The sequence below is a fragment of the Elephas maximus genome, chromosome 17 (assembly GCF_024166365.1).
Source record: "Elephas maximus indicus isolate mEleMax1 chromosome 17, mEleMax1 primary haplotype, whole genome shotgun sequence".
Lineage (NCBI taxonomy): Eukaryota > Metazoa > Chordata > Mammalia > Proboscidea > Elephantidae > Elephas > Elephas maximus.
Window position 1 is genome coordinate 66,144,080 of NC_064835.1, and position 17,270 is coordinate 66,161,349.

General features: G+C 41.3%; 1 long non-coding RNA gene across 8 annotated transcripts in view; it reads left to right on the forward strand.

The window, feature by feature from the left end:
- The window catches only part of LOC126060536 (uncharacterized), a 45,253-nt gene that overhangs the window by 22,084 nt on the left and 5,899 nt on the right, over positions 1 to 17,270 (forward strand). For 6 of the 8 annotated variants that reach the window (XR_007513611.1, XR_007513609.1, XR_007513605.1 and 3 more), the window contains exon 3: positions 14,153 to 14,256. This is a non-coding gene — a long non-coding RNA (uncharacterized LOC126060536). Of the gene's footprint in view, positions 1 to 14,152; positions 14,257 to 15,472; positions 15,752 to 17,270 lie in introns of all 8 variants that reach the window. The other 2 variants (XR_007513610.1, XR_007513607.1) reach the window with 2 other exon arrangements.

Genomic DNA, 17,270 nt, shown 5'->3' on the forward strand with positions numbered 1-17,270 from the left:
CTGAACATTTTTTTGGAAGAAAACATGCAAAATTGGGGTACAAAGCCTTTAACACATTTTGCTTAAAAAAATGTATCTCAGTATATGTTGATACAGTGCCCTGGTGGCACAGTGGTTAAGTGCAATGGCTGTTAACCAAAAGGTCAGCATATTGATAAGGGAGTGATTGGGTAAATTATGGTGGATATTACCATATTGGAGCCCTGGTGGCACAGTGGTTAAGAGCTTGGCTGCTAATCAAAAGGTCAGCAGTTCGAATCCACCAGCCGCTCCTTGGAAACCCTATGGGGCAGTTTTACTCTGTCCTGTAGGGTCACTATAAGTTGGAATCGACTCAGTGGCAATGAGTTAGGTTTGGTTTTTATTACCATACTGCCTTAGTTATTGTTATAGATTGAATTGTGTCACCCAAAAAAAATGTGTGTTAACGTGGCCAGTCCATGATTCCCAGTATTGTGTGATTGTCCACCATTTTGTTATCTGATGTGATTTTCCTATGTAAAATCCTACCTCTATAATTGAGGTGGGATTAGAGGCAGTTATGTTAATGGGGCAGGACTTAATCTACAAAATTAGATTGTGTCTTAAATCAATCTCTTTTGAGATACAAAAGAGAGAAGCGAGCAAAGAGACATGGGGACCTCATGCTACCAAGGAACAAGAGTCAGGAGAATGGTATGTCTTTTGGACTTCAGGGTTCTTGCGCTGAGAAGCTTCTGGTCCAGGGGAAGATTGATGACGAGGACCTTCCTCCAGAGCTGACAGAAAGAGAAAGCCTTCCTCTAGAGCCGATGCCCTGAGTTTGGACTTAAAGCCTACTAGGCTGTGAGAGAATCAACTTGTTTTTTGAAGCCATCCACTTGTAGTATTTCTGTTATAGCATCATTAGGTAACAAAGACAGTTATCTAGTGCTGCTGTAACAAAAATGCCATATACGGGTGGCTTTAACAAACAGAAATTTGTTTTCGTACAGTTAGGAGGCTAGAACTCCAAATTCAGGGTGCCGGCTTCAGGGGAAGACTTTCTGTCTTTGTTGGCTCTGGGAGAAGGTCCTTATCTGTTTTAGCTTCTGCTCCTGGGCAGTCTTCATGTGGCTTGGCATCTTTCTTACCTCATTTCTGCTCTGCTTGCTTGCTTAATATCTTTTATATCTCAAAAGAGATTGACTGAAGATACACCCTGCACTAATCCTGCCTCATTAACAACACAGACAACCCATTCCCAAAAGGGATTATAACCACAGGCATAGAGGTTAGGATTTTCAACATATATTCGGGGGACACAATTTAATCCATAACATTCTACTCTTTGGCCCCTCAAAATTCATGTCCTTGCCACATGTAAAATATGTTCACTCCATCATGTCATTCCAAAAGCCTTAAAAATCAACTCCTAATCTAAAACCTCATCTTTTGAATTGTCTAAATCAAATATGGGTGAGACTTTATGTGTACTCAATCTGGGGCAAAATTCCTTTTCATCTGTGAATCTCTGAAATCTAGACTATAAGTTTTCTGTTTCCAAAGTATAGTGGTGGAACAGGTACAAGGTAGACATTTCCATTACAAATGGGAGAAATTGGAGCAAAAGAAAGGATAACAGGCACTAAGCAAGTCCAAAACCTAGCAGAACAAAGTACATTAGCTTTCAAGGCTTGAATATAATCCTCTTTTCTCTGAAACCATTTGGGCAATGGCCCCACCTTTCAGGCTCTGGGTATTGGCCACACCCTCTGGATTCTGGGTAGAGGCCCCTCGGCTCTGGGCTTCAGCTCTGCCTTCCAGGTCCACTGGGATAGCAACTCCTGCCCTGTTGGCTTTGGGTAGCCCCATTCTCTAGTCCATCTGAACGGTGACCCCATTCTTCTGCCCCTTGGGTGTGGCACCGTGCCCCCTCAGCTTTGGACAGTGCTCCCATGCCCCTGGCACACCTTAATGGCAACCTCACACTCTAGAACTGAGTTAGTGAAGGTCCGATGCTTTGAAACCTAGGAGGCTGTGGACCCACCCTGTGATCCAAGAAACTGTGGCCCCACGCATTGACACTGAGAAGGCCCTGTTCCCCATGCTCCTTCCAACAGTTTGCTGATCTCCAAGATGATCCGTGGATAGTCCTTTCTTTTCTTGGAGGAGAACAGATGTAGTTCCTTTGGTCTGTTTCCTGCCTGTAAAATTCCAAGAGGCAGACAGTGTTCTTTCCTTTTTGTTCTTTTTCTGTCACCTTTAGTCTAAGCTGATGGGTTTTCTGCTGTGGTTAGATCCAACAGTCACAAACTTAATCTCTTTAACAAAAGATTGTGGAGCCACAACCTTGGTATAAATTCTAGGACACATATACTTAGTTTGTATGATAAAATTTTCCAAATTTTTGTTTTGTTTTCATTTGTGTGTGCTTTAAGTGAAAGTTTACAATTCAAGTCAGTTTCTCATATAGAAACTTATACACGCATTGGTATGTGACCCTAGTTGCTCTCCCTATAATGTGATAGCACACTCCTCCTTGCTACCATGTATTTACTGTGACCATTTAACCAGCTCGTGTCCCCCTCTGCCGTCTCATCTCACCTCTGGACTGGAGCTGCCCACTTAGTCTAATGTGTCTACCTAATCTAAGAAGAACACACATCACCAGTGTCATTTTATGTTTTATAGTCCAGTTTAATCCCTGTCTGAAGAGTTGGCTTTGGGAATGGTTCCTGTCGGGCTAACAGAAGGTCTGGGAACCATGACCTTCAGGGTCCTTCTAGTTTCAGTCAGACCATTAAGTCAGATCTTTTTACTAGAATTTGAGTTCTACGCCCTTTTCTCCTTTTCTCCTGCTCCATCAGAGACTCTCTGTTGTGTTCCGTGTCAGGGCAGGCATGTAGTTCTTCTGGTCTCAGGCTGATAGAGTCCTTGGTTCATGTGGCCCTTTCTGTCTCTCTGCTCATATTTTCCTTGTGTTTTTGGTGTTCTTCATTCTTCTTTGCGCCAGGTGGGTTGGGACCAATTGATGCATCTTAGATGGCCGCTTGCTAGCTTTTAAGACCCCAGATGCCACTCACCAAAGTGGGATGCAGAATGTTTTCTTAATAAACTTTGTTGTGCCAGCTGACCTAGATGTCCCCTGAAACCATGGTCCCCAGACCCCTGCCTCTGCTATTGTGTCCCTCATAGAGTTGGGCTGTACTTGAGAAACATCTCAGCTTTTGGTTTAGTCCAGTTGTGCTGACTTCCCCTGTATCGTGTGTTGTCCTTCCCTTCACCTAAAATAATATTCTTGCCTACCATCTGGTTAGTGAATACCCCTCTCCCTTCCTCCCCAACTTCGTAACCATCAAAGAATGTTTTCTTCTGTGTTGAAACCTTAATTCTTGAGTTCTTAAAATAATGGTCTCATACAGTATTTGTCCTTCGGCGACTACTGATTTTACTCAGCACAATGCCTTCCAGATTCATCTGTGTTATAAGATGTTTCACGGACTTATCATCATTCTTTATTGTATTGTTGCATGGTATTCTGTTGTGTGAATATTCCACAGTTTGTTTATCCATTCATCCATTGGTGGGCACCTTGGTTGTTTCCATGTTTTTGCTATTGTACACAGTGCTGCAGTGAACATGGGTGTTCATATATCTATTCGTTTGAGGGCTCTTATTTCTCTGGGATATAGTCCAAGGAGTGGGATTGCTGGATTGTATGGTAGTTCTATTTCTAGCTTCTTAAGGATTTCCAAAGTGGTTGTTCCATTTTACATTCCCACTAGCAGTGTATAAGTGTTCCAGTCTCTCTACAGCCTCTCCAACATTTATTATTTTGTGTTTTTTGGGTTAATACTAGCCTTGTTGGGGTGAGATGGAATCTCATTGTAGTTTTGATTTGGATTTCTCTAATGGCTAATGATCATGAGCATTTCCAAAAAAAAAAAAATTTTTTTTTTTTATTTCCTCATGTATCTGTTAGCCACCTGAATGTCTTCTTTAGTGAAGTGTCTGTTCATGTCCTTTGCCTGTTTTTTAATTGGGTCATTTTTCTTTTTGTTGTTTAGGTTTTGCAGTATTTTGTAGATTTTAGAGATCAGATGCTCATCGGATTTGTCATCGCCAAAAATTTTTTCCCCATCTGTAGGTTTTTTTTTCACTCTTTTGGTGAAGTCTTTGGATGAACATAAGTGTTTGATTTTTAGGAGCTCCCAGTTATCTAGTTCCTTTTCTGCTGTGCATTGTTTGTGATGTTTTATATACTGTTTATGCCATGTATTAGGATTCCTAGTGTTGTCCCTGTTTTTTCTTCCAAGATCTTTATCTTTATTTTTAGATTTTACATTTAGGTCTTTGATCCATTTTGAGTTTTTGTGCATGGTGTGAGGTATGGGTCTTGTTTCATTTTTTTGCAGATGGATATCCAGTTATGCTAGCACCATTTGTTAAAGAGACTGTCTTTTCCCAATTAACTGACTTTGGGCCTTTGTCAAATATCAGGTGCTCATAAATGGATGAGTTTATGTCTGGATTCTCAATTCTATTCCATTGGTCTATGTAGCTGTTGTTGTACCAGTACCAGGCTGTCTTGACTACCGTGGTGGTATAAATAGGTTCTAAAATCAGGTATCGTGAGGCCTCTCACTTTGTTCTTCTTCTTCAGTAAGGCTTTACTTATCCAGGGCCTCTTCCCTTTCCATATGAAGTTGGTGATTTGTTTCTCCATCTCCTTAAAAAATGCCATTGGAATTCGGATTGGGATTGTATGTATAGATCACTTTGGGTAGAATGGAAATTTTCACAATGTTGACTGTTCTTATCCATGAGCAAGGTATGTTTTTCCACTTACGTAGGTCTCTTGGCTTCTTGTAGTAGTGTCTTATAGTTTTCTTTGTATGGATCTTTTACATTTCTGGTTGGATTTATTCCTAAGTATTTTATTTTCTTGGTGATTTCCTCTTAGATGTTCTCTTTATTGGTATAAAGGAATCCAGCTGATTTTTGTGTGTTTGTCTTGTATCCTGATACTCTGCTGAGCTCTTCTATTAGTTCCATTAGTTTTCTTGTGGATTTTTTAGCGTTTTCTGTCTAGAAATTTGTCCATTTCCTCCAGGTTTTCAAATTTGTTAGAGTTCAGTTTTTCATAGCATTCTGTTACAATTCTTTTAATTTCGGTTGAGTCTGTTGTGATATCACCCAGCTCATTTCTTATTTGGGTTATTTGCTTCCTTTTCTGTTTTTCTTTTGTCAGATTCAGCAGTGGTTTATTGATTTTGTTGATCTTTTCAAAGAACCAGCTTTTGGTCTTGTTAACTTTTGGAATTGTTTTTCTATTCTCTGTTTCATATAATTCTGCTCTAATTTTTATTATTTGCTTTGTTCTGGTGCCCAAGGGCTTCTTTTGCTGCTCTGTATTTTTTCAAGTTGTAGGGTTAATGCTTTGGTTTTGGTCCTTTCTTCTTTCTGTATGTGTGCATTTATTGCTATAAATTGACCTCTGAGCGCTGCGTATGCTGTGTCCCAAAGGTTCTGGTAGGAAGTGTTTCCATTCTCATTTGATTCTGTGAATTTATTTATTCCGTCCTTAATTTCTTCTGTAACCTGGTAGTTTTTGAGCAACGTGTTGTTCAGTTTCCATGTGTTTGATTTTTTTTCCTTGCTTTTTCTGTTATTGATTTCTATGTTTATGGCTTTATGGTCAGAAAAGATGCTTTGTAATGTTTCGATGCTTGGATTCTGTTAAGGCTTGCTTTATGGCCTAATCTGGAGGGTGTTCCATATGCACTGGAAAAGACAGTAAACTTGGCTGCTGTTGAGTGAAGTGTTCTGTATATGTTTATGAGGTCAGGTTGGTTGATTGTGGCATATAGATCTTGCATGTGTCAGTCGAGCTTCTTTCTGGATGTTCTGTCCTTCACCAAAAGTGGTGTGGTGAAGTCTCCTACTATTATTGCGGAGCTGTCTCTCTCTATTTTCAGTGGTGTTAAGAGTTAGTTTTAGGTATTTTGGAGCCCTGTTGTTGGGTACATAAATATTTAATATGGTTACCTTTGTGGTGGATTTTACTTTAAAGTCTGTTTTGTCAGAAATTAATATTGCCAGTCTTCTTCCTTTGTGATTGTTGTTTACTTGATATATTTTTTCCATCCTTTGAGTTTATTTGTGTCTTTAAGGTGTGTCTCTTATAGGCAGCATATAGATGGATTGTTTTTTTAATCCATTCTGCCACTCTCTGTCTCTTTATTGGTGCATTTAGTCCAGTTACATTCAGCGTAATTATTGATAGATACGAGTTTAGTATTGTCATTTTGATGTCTTTTTTTATGTGTGTGTTGTTGACAGTTTCTTTGTTCCACTTAATTTTCTGTGCTGAGTCATTTCTCTGTATATTTTTTCCTCTTTCTGATTGTTGTTGATTTTGTATTTGCCGAGTCTTTTTGTTTTCCTTGTTTTTTATTTTGATGTGTAGGATTGATTGTTAGTTTCATTTGTGGTTACCTTAATATCTACCCCTATCTTTCTACATTTAAACCAATCTTTTATTTGCTTACATCACCTTGACTTCCTCTCCATATGAAAGATCTATGACTACATCTTTTAGTCCCTCTTTTTTGTTTTAATGTTGTCATCTTTTACATAATGACATCACCGTTTCACTGTTTTGAGCGTTTAAGCTTTGATTTATTTTTGTGATTTTCCTGTCTTAGTTGGTATCTGGTTGCTCTGTCCTGTGTTTTAGCCTTGGGTTGTTATCTGAAGTTACTGATTCTCTTACTGGAGGACTCCCTTTAGTATTTCTTGTAATTTTGGTTTGGTGTGTGCAGATTCCCTAAACTTCTCTTTATCTGGAAATGTCCTGATTTCTCATTCATATTTGAGAGACAGTTTTGCTAGATATGTAATTCTTAGCTGGCAGTTTTTTTCCTTCAAGGCTTTATATATGCCATCCCATTGCCATCTTGCGTGTATGGTTTCTGCTGAGTAGTCTGAGCTTATTCTTACTGACTCTCCTTTGTAGGTGACCTTTCGTTTATCCTTAGCCACTCTTAAAATTCTCTGTCTTTGGTTTTGGCAAGTTTGATTATAATATGTCTTGGTGACTTTCTTTTGGGACCTATCTTATGTGGGCTTTGATGAGCATCTTGGATAGATATCTTCTCATCTTTTACAACATCAGGGAAGTTTTCTGCCAGCAAATCCTCAACAATTCTCTCTGTATTTTCAGTTATTTGCCCCCCTTCTGGTAGTCCAGTCACTTGTAGGTTTTTCCTCTTGATAGAATCCCACGTAATTCTTAGAGTTTCTTTGTTTTTTAAAAATGCTTTTATCTGATTTTTCCTCAAATATGTTGGTGTCCAGTGTGTTACCTTCAATCTCAGTAATTAATGACTTCCATTTCCTCAATTCTGCTCGTATGACTTTCTGTTCAGTTGCCTAATTCCAAAATTTTTTTGTTAATCTTCCAGATTTCTGTTTGCTGTCTCTCTGTGGATTCTTGCAGCCTATTAAATTTGTCATTATACTCTTCTCCAATCTTCCTAAGTTTTTCTGTTGCTTTGTCTGTGTGCTCTTTGGCTTATTCTGCATTTTGCTTGATTTTTGAAGAGTTCTGTATATTAATGTTTTGTATTCTAGCTCCAGTAATTCCAGTAAGTTCTCGTCATCCAGATGATTTCTTGATTCTTTGTTTTGAGAGCTTGCTGAAGCCATCATGGTCTGCCTCTTGATGTGATTTATTATTGACTCTTGTTTCCGAGCCATCAATAAATTATTGCATTCATTTATTTTATGTTTACTTGCTGTTTCTTAGCTTCCTGTTTTGTTTTGTTTTGATATGCCCAAATAGGCTGCTCGAGTGGCACCTTTGAAGCTCTAACATCCCATCACTGGGTGGTTAGAGCCATTTCTAGGTATGTAAGCCCAGGAGTCTGTTTACTTTTCTAGTATGGATTCAGCTCACATGTCCAGGTAGTCAGTCAACAACTGTGTGGTGCAGGCTCTCATCTACAGTCCTAGACAATAAGGGGTGATTGGTGTTGGCACAGGTATCTGGCTGCAGTAGGGGGCCACTCTCTGAGCAAGGCAGGGGGCTGACAACCACCCCTGAGTGTCTGTGAGGAAAGCGTGCTCTTATTCCCTAGAGTACATAGCGGGGTGGATTTTCATCTGGACTGTGGGTCCCCAGTGCTGTTGGCTGTAAGAACTGGGAGGCACCACTTATTCTTGGACCCCTGTTGCAGGTGGCTTAGATGTCACGGGTGGAGCCACCAGTCCTCAGGCCCCTGATGTCGGTAGGTGAGGACCCTGGTTAATAGAGCAGTCTTATATGTCACAGACCTGTCTGTCCACCATGTAATTGAACAGTTAAAGTTAGACATCAGGTATATACCCTGTTGTACTGTGCTAATGAGAGCCTATGCTGTTGAAACAGGCCCACACAGATCTATGCAGGGGTGAAAGGCTTTCAAAATCCATGGACCCCTTATGCTTGTACCTGGACAAAGGAGCTGTTTGCCCTGAGTTTCCGGCTTAGCGGAGCTGGCAGACAATTGTTTCCTGATTTAATTTGTTCCCTCTCCAAGGCCAGGAGGGTGTCTCAGGGTACGTGATGGGTCCTACTTCCAGCCTAGGGGACTCAGCAGTCTCTGAAGCCGGCTTGGACCCAGTACAGAGCAGGAAGAGGCCAGATAAGTGGGACGGAGGTTTTTCTCAAAGGGGTGTTTTTTGATCTGCATGGTAGGTTAGATGCATGTACTTACCTTTGCTGATTGAGTGCCACTTTCCTTTGATTCCGGAGGTGTGAGTGGACTTTCCACCACTCAGTCTCTTCTGATGTGGAAAACGCATCCCAATGCCACTGCTTGCCTCACTGCTGGCGTTGGCCGATCCCGGTCTGCAGGGTGCCGGTTCCCGCCGGGCAAGGTCTGGCAACTCCTAGCTGCTTCTGAACCATCTCTCCTTCCCCCTGCTGCTCGGTCCAATCCCTCAACTTTGCCTTTGATGTTCAGGGCTCCTAGATTTACGTATATAATGGATTCCCTTGTTTTTTTCAGGTCTTTGTTTTAAGAGCAACCACAGGAAGCATCCGACTACTCTGCTGTCTTGGCCTGCCTCTTGTGTTCATTTTGCACATTTCATCTTTTACTTCTTCATTTTACTATAAGCAGCAAAGAGAAACCATATGGTTCCTTTAAGATCTTGCTTAGAGATCTCCTCAGCTAAATATTCAAGTTGGTCACTTACAAGTTCTACCTTCCACCAAACGTTTGAACATAATTCAGATAGGTTCTTTGTCACTGCATAAAAAGCATTGTCCTTTTTCCGTTGTCCAATCACATGTGCATTTTCTTTTAAAGCCTCAGCAGATTCCTAGCAGCATTCTGTTGCTGGCATCATATGTGTTCTTTAAGACGATGGAGACTTTCTCTGTAGCTCTCCTCACTTTTCTGAGCGCTCACCAGGTTGTGTTTGATGTCTGTAAGATAACCAGTAGGCTATTCGAGGCAACCTAGGCTTTTACTGTTAGGCACGTTAAAACTCTTTCAGCCTCCACCCGTTACCTAATCCAAAACTGCTTCCACATTTTAGGTATCTGTTAGAGCAGCACCCTGCTCTTCAGGTACCAAATTCTGTCTTAGTTACCTAGTGCTGGTATAACAGAAATGCCATAAATGGGTGGGTGGCTTTAACATATATTATGCAGCTGTTAAACGGAATGATATACATACACACGTGTACTTACTGATTGGAACAATTGGTAAGATTTATCATTAAGAGAAAAAAGGTAAGTGCAGAACATTGCTAGTTTTACAGTTTGTATGAAAAAAAAAAAGGCGAAAACCATATGTGCTTGTTATATACCCAGAATATCTCTGGAAGTTGTTTTTTTAAATGTTTTTTTGTGTTGTTGAAAAAAATTTTTTTTTACCCGTTTGTAAGTTGCTTTTTATAGATATTTTTAGAAGTACCTTCACTCTACAAACGTGATTCTGAAAAACTGGATGTAAATGTGTATGTATGTGTATGTGTGTGTTTGCGTGTGTGTGTAGAAGGACGGGGTGGGAGGGGTAGTTAAATTTTATCTCCCTAAACTTTACAGCAAAGAGAAATTTTTTTTTTTTTCCTAGTGAATGATCCCTCAACTTTATGTCTTGGATTTTTGTAATTTGTGATTTTGTGGAAGTGAAACACAGCTCTCCTAAGAATGAAACAGAAAAAGGGGAGATTTGGTCAGTGTTTGAAACTGAAGATCCCTGTGTAAATCAGAACAGCCGTCCATTTGGTTTTCCTATTTCATGGACTAGAAATCTCAGAGCCCCCCCTTTTTTATAACATGTTTCCTGTGTGTTCATTTTGTTTTCCCAAATGGAGTACATTTCTTGAAGACAGAAGACATGTTTTATGATAATATCCTATAGTGATGAGCATAGTAGAAATTGCTCAATAAGTGGACATTGAATGAACACAACAGGTAGAGATAAAGACAGAGGTAGAGAGAGAGAAACAGAGGTTTCTCTGCAGAAGAGGTAATTGCTTTTTGTTTTTCTGACTCATCTTGTACCCTTTACCAGCAGGGAGTTTTTTTCACTTGCAGACTAAGTATGTGTGTGGGGAGATGGGATGGTAAGGCCAGGAAAAAGAGCAGAAGCCAGAATGGGACCACTCTCCAGGTGCATCACCCTCTGGAGTGATTTTCCTGGGAATTTCAGTTGAGTTTTAAGAACTGAGGTGGCTAAAGGCTCTGGCCTGACAGTGTGTAGAGAGACTTCCATGTCATAACCCTGAGAAGAATCTTAGATTTCTATCCTCTTCCTAATATCAAGCCTGGGTATTAAACAGTCAGCAGGGCAGCTGGATCTATATGTATGTACCCTAGGCTTTTTATAAATGTTTTATTGTGGTTTTGAAGAAATTTTATATAGCAGATTAGGTTCTCATTTAACAATTCCTGTACATATTATTCAGTGACATTAGTTACACTTTTCACAATGTGTGAGCATTCTCATTATTTCCATTGCGGTGGTTCTGTTTCCATTAATCTAGCTTCCTTGTACCACCTTACCTTCTCATCTTTGGCCTAGGCTAAATATTAACTGTTAGGTCTCATTTAGATGATTGTTTAGAGGAGCACAGGACTCAAGGGTGATATTATTTATTTTATGATCTGCTGTGTCTTTTGGCTGATATGTTACCTCCGGGAGTGGTTGGAGTTCCAAGTTTAAAGGGTATCCCAGGGCAGTAGTCCCTGGGATTCCTCTAGTTTCTACCAGTCCAGTAAGTTTGGCCTTTTTTAGGAATCTGAGTTTTGTCCTACATTTTTTCCCCACTCTATCTAGGTCCTTCTGTTGTGTTCCCAGTCAGAACAATCAGTAGTGGTAGCCAGGCACCATCTAGTTCTTTTGGTCTCAAGGTGTACGTAAGGCCGTGGTTCTTGTAGACTGTCCTATAGACTGGTTTCTTCTTTGAGTCTTTGGTTTCCTTCTTTCTCTTTTGCTCCAGATGTATAGAGACCAATAGTTGTATATCAGATGGCCACTTGCAGTCTTTTAAGACCCCAGATGGTACTCAGCAAACTACGATGTGGAACATTATGAGCCGTGTTATGTCAGTTGACTGAGACTATGGTCCTGATCTCTCAAACACAGTAACCCAGTTCCGTGAGGTATTTGGTTATGTCTAGGAAATATCCATAACTGTGCCCCCTGTGTGCCCTAGGCTTCTTAAATTCAGTAGCACTTAGTAGGAATGTATGATAAACTCAATTTTGCCTTTTTTGGTACTACTATGTGAAAGCACCTAACACAGGACGTGGCGTGTAGTAGGTATTCAAAAGGTGACAGAGAATACGTGAGAAATATTTTGGAACAATCGAATCTTTCCCTAAGCCCCCTACCTCCATTCATGTGCCTCTACTCCTACCCTCAGGCTAAAGAAATAGGGGACAGCAACTTGGATTCCACCTTTGGGAGGTTACCAATTCCTTTTATGTGGCTCTGTGCTGAGGCAAAAAATGTAATCTGCTTCCACATATCTGAGAGCAAATATATCTGAGCCTGTCCACCAGCTTACTCAGAACCTCACCCTAAACTATAAAGTGTTCCAATCAAACTAGCCTGTCTGGTCACCCTGAGCAGCTTTCTTGGTAGGGACCTAGTCATGAGAATCTTAATGGGGAAGCCTGTTAATCTCAATCTCGAGGGTAGCAGAGGCAAAGGAGAGGGTGTGGGGCGGGGGGGGCGGGCAGGGAGGGAGGCGTTGGGCATGAATTCTTAATTTAGCCAAGATAGCTCGTGGGTCACATACATGGAGAAGGAGACAAGGTAGGGGGCAGAAAAGGCTCTGTCTGATGTCCTTTTCTGCTCGTAGGAAGACGCAGGCACTCCTGTGCAGGAGCAGAGCTCTGGCCTTTGCTTCCTTGTGAGTGAGTAAGCCTTGGTCCTGACCACCCCTGCAGGGCGTTTTGGCGTTAGAGGGGATGAAATAGGAGATTTAAGTCAAGTAGCCTTGCTTCAAACTGTACAGATCTGCAGGGAGGAGAGGTGTGCCTTCTGGTACCTGTGTCCAATGTGCTAAAGTGTGAGGAATCCCTTCCAGATCCCCTGGAGGTTTCCTTCCATCCTTTTTGGAGCCCCTTCAGTTGACCCTGATTTTAAGCTTTTGTTCCTTGCACCCTATCTCTGGCTCGGTGGTATTAGTTATCTAGTGCTGCTATAACATAAATACCCACAAGTGGATGGCTTTAACAAAGAGAAATTTCTTTTCTCACAGTCTAGGAGGCAAGAAGTCCAAGTTCAGGGTGGCAGCTCCAGGGGAAAGCTTTCTCTCTCTGTCAGTTCTGGGGGTGGCGCTTGTCATTAGTCTGCCCCTGGTCTAGGAGCTTCTCAGTGCAGGGACCCCAGGTCTAGAGGATGCACTCTGCTCCCAGCACTTCTTGGTGGTATGAGGTCCATTTCCTCTCTGCTTGATTCTTTCTTTTATATCTCAAAAGAGATTGATTCAAAACACAACCTAATCCTGTGGATTGCTTCCTGCCGTATTAACATAACTGCCTCTAATCCTGCCTCATGAGCATCATAGAGACAGGATTTACAACACATAGGATAATCACATCAGATCACTAAATGGTGGACAGCCACACAATACTGGCCTAGCCAAATTGATAACATTTTTGGGGGACACAGTTCAATCCCTAGCAGGTGGCTTCTGGGAAAAGGAGGGAAAAGGGTGAGGGAGGACAGAGTTAAAGAACTTGTGGGAGTGTGTGTATTTGCCATCCTTAAATGCTTTCTGGAACGAAGTATGGGTGTGGGGAGGAGGACGGGTGGGTGGGAGAACAAAGAGATGCCACATGCACCACTTGCCTGGCACTCATCCTGGGCCCTCGCTTGGTAATACTCGTCTCTTTGTGTGTTGTTTCTCTCTCCCAGTTAGACTGTAAGCATACATACACATAAGTAAATCATACCTTAATTTTTCTTCCTTAACACTGTTTTATAACCTTTTTTTCTCTTGATTGTGTTGTGTAGACATCTTTTTATGTCAGTAAATACAGGACAAATGGCTGAGTTATATTTTCAGTGTGCGGGTGTACCATAATGGACTTTTTTCCCTCTGATTAACCCATTAATGTCACCTGTTGTCAACCCTGACCCCTTTACTTAAAATTATAATAGTCCTCCTTTCTTCTCTATCTCCTTTCTCTTTTTCTTTTTCTGTATAGCATTTATCATCCTCTGATGTATTACAGACTTTTAAAGTCTTGTTTATTGCCTGACTCCCCCTACTAGAATGTAAGCTCCGTGCAGCAGGGATTTTTTTTTTCTTTTTTTATTCACTGCTCTCTGTACCTGTGCTTAGTACAGCTCCTGGTATACTGTTGATGCTCAATAAATATTTATTGAATGAAGGTGTTGGACTTTGGGTATAACTGTTTGGTTTTTTGTTTGCAGTATTTTTGCTACCGTGAACATCTTGGTATATATGTCTTTGCATACTTGTGTACTTCTCTACTTAGCGTAAACTTTAAGAAATGGAATGGCTGAGTTATAGGTTGGGCACATTTAAAATATTGACTCATGGAGCCATACTGCTCGTAACAATGTAAATTTCTACCAAAAGCACATGACATTTCCTGTTTCCCCACATCTTCAGTAATACTGTGTTGTGTTTTTCACCTTTCTGTATCTGACAGGTGGAAACATGGTCTTGTCACTGTGGCATTGTGGTTAGAGTGTGACTCTGGATCCAGTCTGCCAGGGCCTAAATTCTGACTCATCACTTACTGTGCGACCTTGGGTAAGTCATTTACCTTCTCTGTCCCTCAGGTTTATCTTTGGTAAAATTGGGGGATAATGGTGGCAGCTATTTCATAGGGATAATTGTGAGGGGTAAATGCTTAGAATTGGAAACTGAAACATAAAAAAACAAACAAAAACCAGACCTGTTTCTGTCGAGTCAATATCAACTCATAGTGACCCTATAGAACAGACTAGAACTGCCCCCATAAATGTGATTTAATTTACATTCTTTGAATATTAAAGGTTGAACATCTTTTCAGATGTAGTTTGGAGAGTTACATTTTTTCCTTTTAATCACTTATTCATGTCCTTTGTACATTTTTCCAAATAATATTTTTCTTCTTTAATTTGTAGATACCTTTTCATGTCAATGAGTACAGGATAAATGACTGTTATACTTTAATGTGTTGATGTATCATAATGCACTTTATTCTCTACTACTTAACCCGTCTATGTCATCTGTTATCCATGAGTCTTCCCTGACCCTTTTACTTCAAATTGGAACAATCCCCCTTGCTTCTTTGTCTACCTCCCTCCTTCCTTCCTTCCCTTTCTAAAATTCTTTTATTTTTCATTTGTCACCACCTAATATACTACGGGAGCCCTGGTGGCTCAGTGGTTAAGAGCTCACCTGCTAATCAAAAGGTTGGTATTTTGAATCCACCAGCTGCTCCTTGGAAACCCTGCAGGCCAGTTCTCTTCTGGCCTGTAGGGTCGATAGGAGTCGAAATTGACTTAACGGCAATGGGTTTGGTTTTTTTGGTTTACTATACCACAGGTACATTGACTATCATATATGATACAGAATTCCTACTTTATCATTTGTTTTTGAACTTTGTTTCTGTATATTTTTTTGTCTGGAAGTTTTACATTTTTAGGTAGTCAAATTAATCTTTGCCTTATAGTTTTTTCTGCTGCTAGGTCAGTGCTTAGAAACAGCAGGTGTTCCTGCCTCAAAATTATACGTAGTAACTAATTTTCTTTGATTGTTTTTTCTTTTGCGTGTGTGTGTTTCTTTTTAAATCCTTAAATTTAAATCTAATCTATCTGAAGTTTATTTGGTGTGAAAAAAGTGGTCAGGACCTGCCTCTGTTTCTTTTCGTTTGGGTATAGCTGGTTGTCCCAAATTTATTTATTGAAGAAGAAGGAGCAAAAGCAGGAGCCTTTAATCTCTCTTCCCCTCCCCAGTTTAAAAGTGCCTTATCCTTTTATAGGTCATATTCTCAGAGATAGTAAATCTCCATTTCAGAGAATGGATTTGATATTTGGACGTGGTCAGAAGGCATTCAGTAGATACACTGTGGGGATGAGTATGCCTTGCGGAGCAGTCCGGGGTCAGAACCTACAGCCTGACTCCAGCGGTGGGACTGCTGTGCTTGCTGATGCAGCTCCTTGCTGTCCCTGGAGGTATCTCCAAAGCAGATTCTAACAGGAAGGCTACCTGGAAGGAGCCATCGTTCATTTGGAATGATAAGTTCTGAAGGGACGAGCAGGTATTTATTTCGTCACTCCAGCCTGGGAGCATCGATAGGGTACTAAATGTATAAACCCTTGGTGCTCTAGCTCTGCCCATATCAGCTGTTTTGGGAACTCTAGTTTCATTTAGTTTCCTGCCTCTGACTCAGGATGGAGGGAGGGTGATTCTTCCATAACAGACCATCCACATATTCCACTGGCAGGTGCTGCCTGGCAGAGATGACGAAGAGTAGCTAACCCTTACACAGAACGTACTATACGTCAGGCACTGCTCTAAGCACCTTACATATAGAAGCTCTTCCTTATGAAGTAGGTGCTCTCATTAATCATCTCCAATTTTCAGATAAGGAAAAAGAGGCCCCGAGAGGTCAAATCCTTTGAGATCTCTCTGTGCCACTGCTTTGCTGCCTGTGCACTGACTTAGCAGCTCCTGCTCTTACTGTGTTGGCTGTCCACCATCGCCGTGGCCACCAGCTTCTGGCAGTGCTGGAGCTGAGCTGCTTCCTCTAACACAGCACCCTCGCCTTTCCACACCCCAAAGCAGATTCTCCTCTCAGGAGGCTTCTGGCTGTAGCCTGACTATTTCAGCAGATCTCTTCTCCATCCGTCCTCCCAGGAAGTGAAATCAGGCTTTTAGTTTTTCTTTTCATGCAGTGTCTGAGGGGTGTTGCTGCTTGATGCCAAAGAGTTTAAGATAGTGTTGGAAACCTCCTAGGAAAAAGCCCTAGCATAACTTCCTGGCTAAGGAAGCGGTGTGTGCTGGCTAGAGCAAGAGAGGGGTAGTCAAGACTCCCAAGTTCTGTTCTGGACCTGTTGGTGATTTGAAGTATGACATCAGCAGTCCGAGCTGATGTTCTGTTGCTCTGATTGGTTTCTCATCTTCAGAGGGTGATACGGGCTGTGTTCGCAGGCTAAGGGCCAACACGGTAGTAGAGGGAGATAGACATGTTCACACTGGTCCCCTATCCTGTGACGTATGAAACATCTGGGACAGCCTCACCATTAGGCATCCTTCCTTTCATTTGAATTTCCAGGCTCCCTTTTGAAATGCAGAGTTAATATAGGAACCCAGCAATATTGTTCACATTTTACTCGAACGCATTTCATCAGGATTGCTTTCCTTTTAACAGTGTGATTAGATCAGCTCTTCTAAGGGGTGGACACTTTGATAGGGGTAGGAAAGGAGGGGAAGTCGGTGAGGCTGAGGCATGGGGGGACGCTTAGTAGAAGCCTTGGACAGCCAGAGAGCAGCATGAGGGCACCAGGAGCATGATGAGCTAGGTGGGGAAGCACAGAAACTCACATCCCTCGGGAGCCCGCCGTGCATTAGATGCTTTTTGTGTATTTTCTTACTTAATTATACTACAACCCTGTAAAGTACCGTCCTCATATTTGCACATGGGTAAAGTGAAAGTCAAAGAAGTTATGTAACTTGCCTAAGGTCACACAGCTAATGAAGAGCTGAGATAGAATTTCTCCCAGGTCTATCTGTCTCCAAAGTCCATGCTGTTTTCACAGAGCTCATCTGTAGTGGGA